Genomic DNA, 9,428 nt, shown 5'->3' on the forward strand with positions numbered 1-9,428 from the left:
CTTTTGTTCATTTCTTACTGGGCTTCCTGTCTTTTTCTCATTGATTTGCAAGAGTAGCTTATACATTTTACATATTAATCCCTTTTGGATGTTGATGTTCCAGGTATATTCACGTAATATATTTGCTTTCTGTCAAGATTATCTGTGACAGTACTCAAACTTCAGCAGGCATCAGAATCTCCTGGAAGGCTTGCTAAAACACAGATGTCTGAGCCCCATTCCTATAGATTCTCCATAAGAGAAGGGGAAGGGCCTGAAAATTTGCTTTTTCTTTTTTTTTTTTTTTTTTTTTTTTTTTGAGGCGGAGTCTTGCTCTGTTGCCCAGGCTGGAGTGCAGTGGCACTATCTCGGCTCACTGCAAGCTCCGCCTCCTGGGTTCACGCCATTCTCCTTCCTCAGCCTCCCGAGTAGCTGGGACTACAGGCGCCTGCCACCACGCCCGGCTAATTTTTTTGTATTTTTAGTAGAGATGGGGTTTCACTGTGTTAGCCAGGATGGTCTCGATCTCCTGACCTCGTGATCCACCCATCTCGGCCTCCCAAAGTGCTGGGATTACAGGCTTGAGCCACCGCGCCCGGCCTGCTTTTTCTTTTTTGTGGGGACAGAGTCTTGCTCTGTCACCCAGGCTGAAGTGCAGAGACGCAATCTCAGCTCACTGTAACCTCTGTGCCTCAGCCTCCCGAGTAGCTGGGATTACAGGCGTGCGCCACCATGCCTGGCTAATTTTTGTATTTTTAGTGGAGATTGGGTTTCACCATGTTGGCCAGGCTGGTCTTGAACTCCTGACCTTAGGTGATCCACCCGCCTTGGCCTCTCCAAGTGCTGGGATTACAGGCATGAGCCATCGTGCCCAGCCAATAATTTGCATTTCTAACAAGTACCCAGGTGATGCTGATGGTCCAGGGACCACTCTGAGAACAACTGATTTGTGATGGCTTCCATTGGATAAACTTGTCCTATTGAGCAAATTCCTTAATTTTGAGGTTGTCGATTTTATTTCTTTTCATTTTCAGGATGAAGGAACTGGAGTTCAAGAGGTGAAGTGAATACCCCAAGGTCACACAGTGAGGTGGGCTTTGGACTCGTCTGGCTAACCCAGAGCCCATGCCCCTAGCTTCTCTACTGTCCTGTCTCTGAGACTTTGGGATGTAGTGGCCGTAGCCTGAGGCATTTTGACCTGAGGCTACAGGGAGCCTTAGTAAGTTCCTGAGCGAGGTAGCAGGAGAGGCAAAAGTTGGTTGGGTAGGGACAGGGGCCAAAGGTATAGGAGTACCTCTTAAAGGCCTTGGGGCTTTGCAAGAAAAGCTCAGAAACTGCCCAAAGTCCTAGCCAGAGCACGGTGACAGGGCTGCTGAGAGGCACTGGGACAGATAGTTCTTACCCCACAGCTCCGGGGATGGGGCAATTTCCCTCACACCCCAAGGAAGTCCCCACCCACTCCGGAACTACCTTCTTACCAAAGCCATGTAACCCCTTAGTTCCTGGGGTCCAAAGGGCACTGGCTGGGGCAAGCCAGGCACTGAGTATGGAGACTCTGGCCACACTTCCTCCTGTAGCATCTAGAGACCCTGCCAAGAATTGCTTCCCTTCTTGGTTCAGTTCCTGACATCACAAGAGGAGAAACCCCCTTAGGGGTGAGATAGTTGGTTCCCAAGGACTTCTAGGGGTAGTGCAAGTATAGAACTTCCCCACCAGCTGGATCCCCTGGGGATGGTCTTGGCCCAAAGGTGAGTGGTAAAATTGTCTCCAGCTGCCCCTAGATGGACGCCTCTCCCAAGGCGAGGCCCTGAAACTTCCTACCCACTCCCCACTTCCACTGGCAGCTCCCAGCAGTCCTTCCCAACTCTGTGCTAAGGAGAAGGAGTCCCGGGGCCACTGTCATTCAGCTGCCAAGCGTTTAGAGGGCACCTGCTCTGTGCCAGGCATTGCACAAGACACTAGAGGGAGATACAGCACAGTCTGCCCACTCAGGGGCACACTGATGGGGAAGACAGTCCCCAGATAATCACAGCACAAAGTTCTCAATCGTAAAGTTAAAGAGTGAGACATCAGCTCTTTCTGGCGAAGCTGGGAAAGGTTTCACAGGGGAGGTGACCCATGAGTGAGAGCTTGAAAGACAAGGTTTTGGTGGATGGACAATAGAAGGGAGAGCCCTCCAGATGAGGACCCAGCACAAGCAAAGGCAGGGGAGCTTGAAGGAGCATGGCACACCCAGGACTGGCAACTGGTTAGCACTGGTGCAGCACTTAGGCTCCCTGGCCGGAGGGTCGGAGAGTTTTGAATCCGAACTCTGCCATCTGCTTGTCGGGTGACCTTTGGAAAGCCCCTAAAATGTCCCTGGGTCTTGGTTTCCTCATCTGTACAGTGGGGTTGATAATGGCCTCACCCTCGTAGATCCCATAGATTGTTGTGAGTCTTAAACAAGATAGTTCACGTAAAAGTACATGTAGAAGGCTCAGTTAGTGACCGTTGTGATTGCTGGAGGAACACGGAGTGTGTGAGGTGGGAGACAAGGTGGGTGGGTAGGAGTTGCAGGAGAGGAAGCCAGAGAAGTGGGTAGATTAGAAGCCCCTTGAAGGGCAAGCTAGGAAGCGCAGGCAATGGGAGGCGATCTAATGTTTGTTGTTGTTGTCATTGTTGTTATTGTTGTTTGAGGCAAGTTCTCACTCTATCACCCAGCTGGAGTGCAGTGGAACAACAATGGTAGCTCACTGCAGCCTCCAGCTCCTGGGCTCAAGCCATTCTCCCACCTCAGCCTTCAAAGTAGCAGGATTACAGGTGTGCACCACGACGCCTGGCTATTTCTAAAATTTTTTGTAAAGACGGGCTCTCTTTATGTTGCCCAGGATTATCTTGAACTTCTGAGCTCAAGGGATCCACCCGCCTGAGCCTCCCAAAGTGCTGAGATTACAGGCGTGAACCACGGTGCCCTGCCTGGGAACAAGCCAGGGAACCTGCATTTTCTTGAAGCGAATCAAGCTGCTGGAGAGGAGGATCAATAGGAAGACAGAGGAGCGTCTGGAAGCAGCGAAGTGGGGAGGAGGCTGGAACCAGGACCGCATGAGAGAGAGACCTGACTGAGCTGGGGTAAGAGGAAGGAAGAGGAGAGAGTAGGTTCAAAGAGGAAGGGAGAGAAAGAGAACTCTGCCTACCCCCACCCCCACCCAGAAATAGTAGCCCCTCACATTCTTTGACCAAATTCATTCATTCATTCATTCATTCATTCATTCATTCATTCCACACCATTTATTTAGCATTTAAACCCTGGCCTCTTGGAGTTTACATTCTAGGAGTTTATATTACTATTAAATAATGTTACTAGGAGCTTCCAGATGCAGTAACCACCCAATCAGGCCTAAATGGCCAGAAATTGATGGCCCTCTTGGTGGGTCCTCCCACTTGACTTGTTGCTTATCCTCAGGTATTTGAGAGCAGGGGCAGAGGGGTCTTAAAGCCAGGCCAGCCTGTTCTGCCCACTTTCTACCTTGGGGAGTTCACTGTCTCCTGTGGCAGCCCCTTCCATCCAATGCAAGAGCTAATATCCACCTCCTTGTCCCCCCACTCCCTGCCTGCCATCCCCAGGGCCCACCCCCCGGCTTCTAACATCACCTTTAAGAGCCCTACACAGTATTCCCAATGCCTCAGCCATTGGGCAGCCCTGCAGCAATGTGCAGAAAATGATGCGATCTGCAGAAACTTCTCATTTATATCTAAAAGCAGCCTGTTCTCCTAAAAAAAAAAAATTTCAAAGTCTATCATGCGGACAAAGGGGTAGCGCATTTGATGTATAAAGACCTACAAGTAAATAAGACCAACCACCTAATAGAAAAATAGGCAAATTATTTATACAGACAGTTCACAGAAAATACAAATGACTCCAAAACATGTGACAAGATGTTCCACCTCACTCAAAAGATAAATGCAAATTAACACCAAGCAGCCATTTTTCAATTAAGAGACTGGCAAAGTTTGGAAAAGTGTGATCACTCACTATGTGGGTGTAGGTGTGAGGAGACAGACACTCTCACACATTCCTGGTGGGAGAGCGAGTTGGTATAAACCCTACTGAGCAGTATCTACCGGGATGCATGAGCCCCTTCGATGCAACAATTCCACTGCCAAGAATTTCTCCGACATTTATACCCACACGAGTGGAAACCAATGTGCAAGGAAAGTCATTGCAGCTTTGTCTCTAATAACAAGAGTTTGGAAATAAACGAAATGTTCAGTGATAGGGGTCTGGTTAAATGAACTGTGGCTCATGCAGGCAATAGAATACTATGCAGCCATAAATAAGAACAAAGTCACTCTGTGTACTGATACAGAATTATTTCCAAGATAGAGTAAGTGAAAAAAAAAAAAAACAAAAAAACAAAGGCAAAGTACAGAACGACGCACTTTGAATAGTGCTGTCTTTTTGTTTAAGGAGGTGGGAGATGCCTTGTAAGTGTAGAATAGTTCTGGAAGGTACACAAAACAAGTTATAGTTGTGCCTCTGAGCTGGAGGAGTGTGTGGCTGTAGAATAAGGAGGGAAGGAGACTTTCTCTGCATGATGTGTCCTAAATGTTATGTCACGAATATGAATTACAGCAAAGCAATTTTTTAAAAGTCACCATTCCAGTATTGTGGTATTTACTGAACTCTACAGACACCATGTGTTTCCATAGCTGTCTGACCCCTCCAACCCCACCCCTACTCCCAACACTCACACGTACACACACACACACACAGAGACAGAGAGAGACACAGAGAGAGAGATCTTGGAAGGGGAGGCTGGTTCTGACTCATTCCTATACTCCCTGGAGCTCAGCACGGCACCCAGCACAGAGCCTCCTGCCAACAGTCATGTGAGTGAACTATCTTGGAAACAGATCCCCCAGCCCCAGTCCAGGCTTCAGATGATTTCTCACCAGGCTGACATGTTGACTGTAGCCTCATAAGAGATCCCAAGCCAAAACCACTGAGCTAAGCTACTTCCACATTTCTGACCCACAGAAACTCTGTGAGATAATAAATGTTGGTCAGGTGCGGTGGCTCGCACTTGTAATCCCAGCAATTTGGGAGGCTAAGTTGGGAGGGTTGCCTGAGGCTAGGAGTTCAAGACCAGCCTGGGTAACATAGTGAGACCCTGTCTCTATTTTTTTAAATAGTTATAATTTTTTAAATCTCAGTCTTGCTCCTTCTGTATGTTTATACAGTTTTAAGTTGCTAAATTTTGGGTAATCTGTTACACAGCAGTATATAACTAATGTAATCAGCAAAGATTTGTTTTTGTTTTTTGTTGTTATTGTTTTGTTTTTGTTTTTGAGATCATCTCGTGCTGCCATCCAGGCTGGAGTGCAATGGGGTGAACACAACTCACTGTTACCTTGACCTCCTGGGCTCAAGCAATCCTCCCGCCTCAGCCTCCCATGTAGCTGAGACAATAGGCATGCACCACCATGCTTGGTTAATTTTATTATTATTATTATTATTATTGTTATTATTGTACAGATGGGGTCTCACTTTGTTGTGTAGGCTGGTCTCAAACTCCTGGGCTCAAGCAATCCTCCCACCTCAGGCTCCCAAAGTGCTAGGATTAGAGGTTTGAGCCACCCTGCCTGGCCACAATAAATAAGCCTTTATTAAGCATTTGATGTGTATCAATTCCGTGGTGATTGCAAAAGAAAGAGACATGGTCCTGCCCTTAGGGGAGCAAGCCACCTGCACATTCATTCCTAGACTCATTCCTTCCTTCAACCAACATTATTGAGCATTTACTATATACCTGGCTCTGTGCTGAGTGTTGACCCATAAGATGTCAGCAATTAAAATACACCACAGAGGCCTGTAGTCCCAACTACTTGGGAGGCTGGGGTGGGAGGATCACCTGAAACCAGGAGTTCAAGGCCAACCTGGGCAACATAGTGAGACCTACTCTCTAAAAAAAAGTATGTGTGTATATATATGTATGTAAGTATATATATATGCATATATATGTATGTATATATGTATATATACACACACATACTGTAGAACAAGAGGGAACTTTCTAGAGTGATAAAAATGTATCTCTTAATGGGATTTAAGTTACATAAATATATATGCATTTGTAAAAACTCAGCAAATGAACACTTAATCTTTTGCCTTCTGCCTGTAAATTTACATTAAAAGAAAACTACTGTAAACAAATATTGAAATTGAACTCCAGTTAATAATATGTGTGCTGAAGTAATTTCTTCAAAATGCATTTTAAAAGATGAATTGATGGACAGATAGATGGACAAACGTAGTTAAAGCAAGTAAAATGTTAATGGTAGAATGTAGGTGGTGAGAGTAGGTATTTTCTTGTAAAAGTCTTTCAATTTTGCTGTGTATTTGGACATTTTCATAATAAAATGTTCAGAAGAAGGAACCCTTGATAACCATATATTCCAGTTCCTTCATTTATTTATTATCATTATTTAGTTCCATAAATAAAAACAATGCATTTTAGTTAAGAAAGAAAAGAACAGGAGAGGAACATCACACACTGGGACCCACTGGGGGATGGGGGGAAAGGGGAGGCAGAGCATTAAGATAAATACCTAATGCATGCAGAGCTTAAAATCTAGATGACAGGTTGATAGGTGCAGCAAACCACCATGGCACATGTATACCTATGTAACAAACCTACATGTTCTGGACATGTATCCCAGAACTTAGAGTAAAAAAAAAAAAAAAAGAAAAAAACAGAAAAAGACTCCCCCCTACCACCAATTTCAATGTTCCTTTCCTCTTCAGTGACAACCTCTGTTTCTTGTTGGCTGTTTAGCTTCCAGAGTTTTATCTATGCGTTTACGTACATGTAGAGGTAAACACAAAACCATGTTATTATTTTAAAAAGGAATGTACTCGGTGATTCTGAAAGAATGTCTTAGGGATCTCTCCATGATAATTAATGCACATCACCCCAGTTTCAAATTGCTGAGTAAGGATGTGTCTTCCTCTTTGAGATTCAGGCTCAGAGAAGAGTTTGTCAGGCACACACAGCAAGTTAAAAGAGCTGGGACTCCAACCTACTCTCCTAGTCCCAGGCCTGGGCGTACCATGCTTGAGCATGTCTACCACCGAATGAAGGGCAGGGCCACACCCAGGCCTTTTTTTTTCTGGCAGAATGCAGTGGGCAGGTCCAGTCCTGCCCCTGGGAGAAGACCAGCCTGGGCTTGGGTGCACTGGACCCAGGAGGAAGTCCGCAAAGCGCTTCCTCTTTTCTTAGCCTCCAGAGACACTGGGGGAAGAGAAGAGGGGTGTTGTGAAACTGAACAGTACCCCAACCGCCCTGGGGGGACCTGTCAGCTGGGGGTAGCCATGCAGCTGGGGGCAGAAAAACAATTTCATGGACTCCCCAAGCACCGCCCCCCTGTCCCCACCCAGTCTCACCCTGCCCCTGAGCAGGAGGTCTGCAGCCTCCAGGATGGTACTTGGGGTAGGTAAGCTTGGAAGGCACCCATAGGCCAGCCTTGTGCGGTCCTGCCCGAGTCCCACATGAGTTGGCCCCAGTGCCTACCAGCTGCTGCTGCTTCTTCCAGCCTCCTCTTCCAAATATGGTATCTGTCTGGGGCTTCAGGCACTGACAACATGGAAATGTTTACAGTTCCTCAAACAGGTCAGACTGTTTCCCTCTCAAGCCTTTGTCAGGTTGTCCCTTCTGTCTGGAACACCCTTTGCCCTGATCTTCAACTGGCATCCATTAAGCCTCAACTTATATCACCATTTTTTTTTTTTTTTTTTTTGTAAGACAGGTCTCCCTCCATTGCCCAGGCTGGAGTGCAGTGGCGCGATCTCAGCTCACTGCAACTTCTGCCTCCCGGATTCAAGCAATTCTCCTGCCTCAGCCTCCCAAGTAGCTGGTATTACAGGCGCCCACCATCACGCCTAGCTAATTTGTATTTTTAGTAGAGACGGGGTTTCACCATGTTGTCCAGGCTGGTCTCTAACTCCTGACATCAGGTGATCCGCCCACCTCAGCCTCCCAAAGTGCTGGGATTACAGGCATGAGTCACTGTGCCTGGCCCATATCACCTTTTTCAAGAAGTCCTTGTCACACTCAGTGTCCTTGCTACTTGGTCCTACAATATGATGGGCCTATCTCTCTCTCTCTCTCTAGTGGCATTTTCCACTCTGTATCTAAGTTATTGGTTAAATGAGTGCCTCCATAATTGTACTGAAAGTTGCTTGAGGGCCAAAACCCTCTTCTCCGTTTTTGTGCTCCCAGACCTTGGCAGAAATGCACATGGTAGACCCTTAATATGTATTAATGGAATTAATCAAAGAATGAAGGGTTTAGATGCCAGCACTGTCACTGTCACTCACTAGCCGTTCCTAAACTCTGAGCTTCAGTTTCTTCCTCTGTAAAATGGGCAGGTGAATAGTATCTGCATGGAATTTGCAACATAGTAGAGGAGACAGAGAATCAGCAGGTGAACATACAAACATGTACCATAGTGCCTGATGGCGACAAATTCTCTGGAGAAAAATAAGGCCGAGTGGGAGTTAAAGAAGACTGCAGGAGGGAGGAGCTTTCTAAGGCGGTCGGGGACCTCGTAGGGGCTCTTGAGCATTTCTCAAGGGTGAGTCTCCTCTGATTTTCATTTGCCCCTTTTGGAAATGTGGGGAGCAGTGAACTCCTGCCTGGGAGGGTGTAGCTATGAAATAAACGCTGGCTACTTTACAAATAAAAGGGGAAATTGTTGAGCTCTGAAATAATAATTGTGGCTCTCTCTCCCATCCCTCAACATGTTTTGAATATAGAACAATCAACAGTGGTCCCAAAGAATTTGAAATATGAAATGCAAATGCCCTCTGGAAATAGGAAAATATATTTTTGAAAGAGCCAACCTCTGACCTAGTGCAAAGCGAAGCTTACATTGTGTTCTAGCTCCTGCCCTCCTTCCAGGATGGAGCCCTGGGTCCCTTCCTGCATTCTGCATCTCTATATTCCTCAACTTCCTGGGCACAATTACTGCATTTTGTGAAATGGTTACAAACACAGCTGTCAGAGGCACACTGGAGGCACGTCCACGTGGGTTCTTCAAATCCCAGCTCTGGCCCTTATTGGCTGTGTGACCTCGGGCAAGTGTCTTTACCTCTCTGAGCAACCCTTTTATAGTCATCCCTACTTATAAGACAGAAAATGAGATAATGTAATTGAGGGCAACCTCGATTACATTGGTGCAGGAGGTACTCTTATTCTACTATGCAGGAGGTACTCTTATTCTACTATACAGGGGAGGAAATGGGCAGAGAGGACCTGCCCAAAGTCACAGCTAGTGAGAGGCGGTCAGTCCAGCCTCTGTGCCTTTGTTCCCACACTCTTCCACCCCTGGCCCCACAGTCAAATGCACACCCAGAACACCTTTCTTGACTTTTCATCCCCTAAAAATCCCAGGCAGCGTCAATTCTATCT

General features: G+C 46.5%; 1 long non-coding RNA gene across 1 annotated transcript; it reads left to right on the plus strand.

The window, feature by feature from the left end:
• The first annotated feature begins 471 nt into the window (after positions 1 to 471).
• LOC140709284 (uncharacterized) lies at positions 472 to 4,376 on the plus strand. The gene is made up of 2 exons (XR_012089767.1): positions 472 to 1,069; positions 2,847 to 4,376. It is a non-coding gene; the product is annotated as an uncharacterized lncRNA (long non-coding RNA).
• The last annotated feature ends 5,052 nt before the right edge of the window (positions 4,377 to 9,428 follow it).

Source organism: Chlorocebus sabaeus, chromosome 2 (assembly GCF_047675955.1).
Source record: "Chlorocebus sabaeus isolate Y175 chromosome 2, mChlSab1.0.hap1, whole genome shotgun sequence".
NCBI lineage: Eukaryota > Metazoa > Chordata > Mammalia > Primates > Cercopithecidae > Chlorocebus > Chlorocebus sabaeus.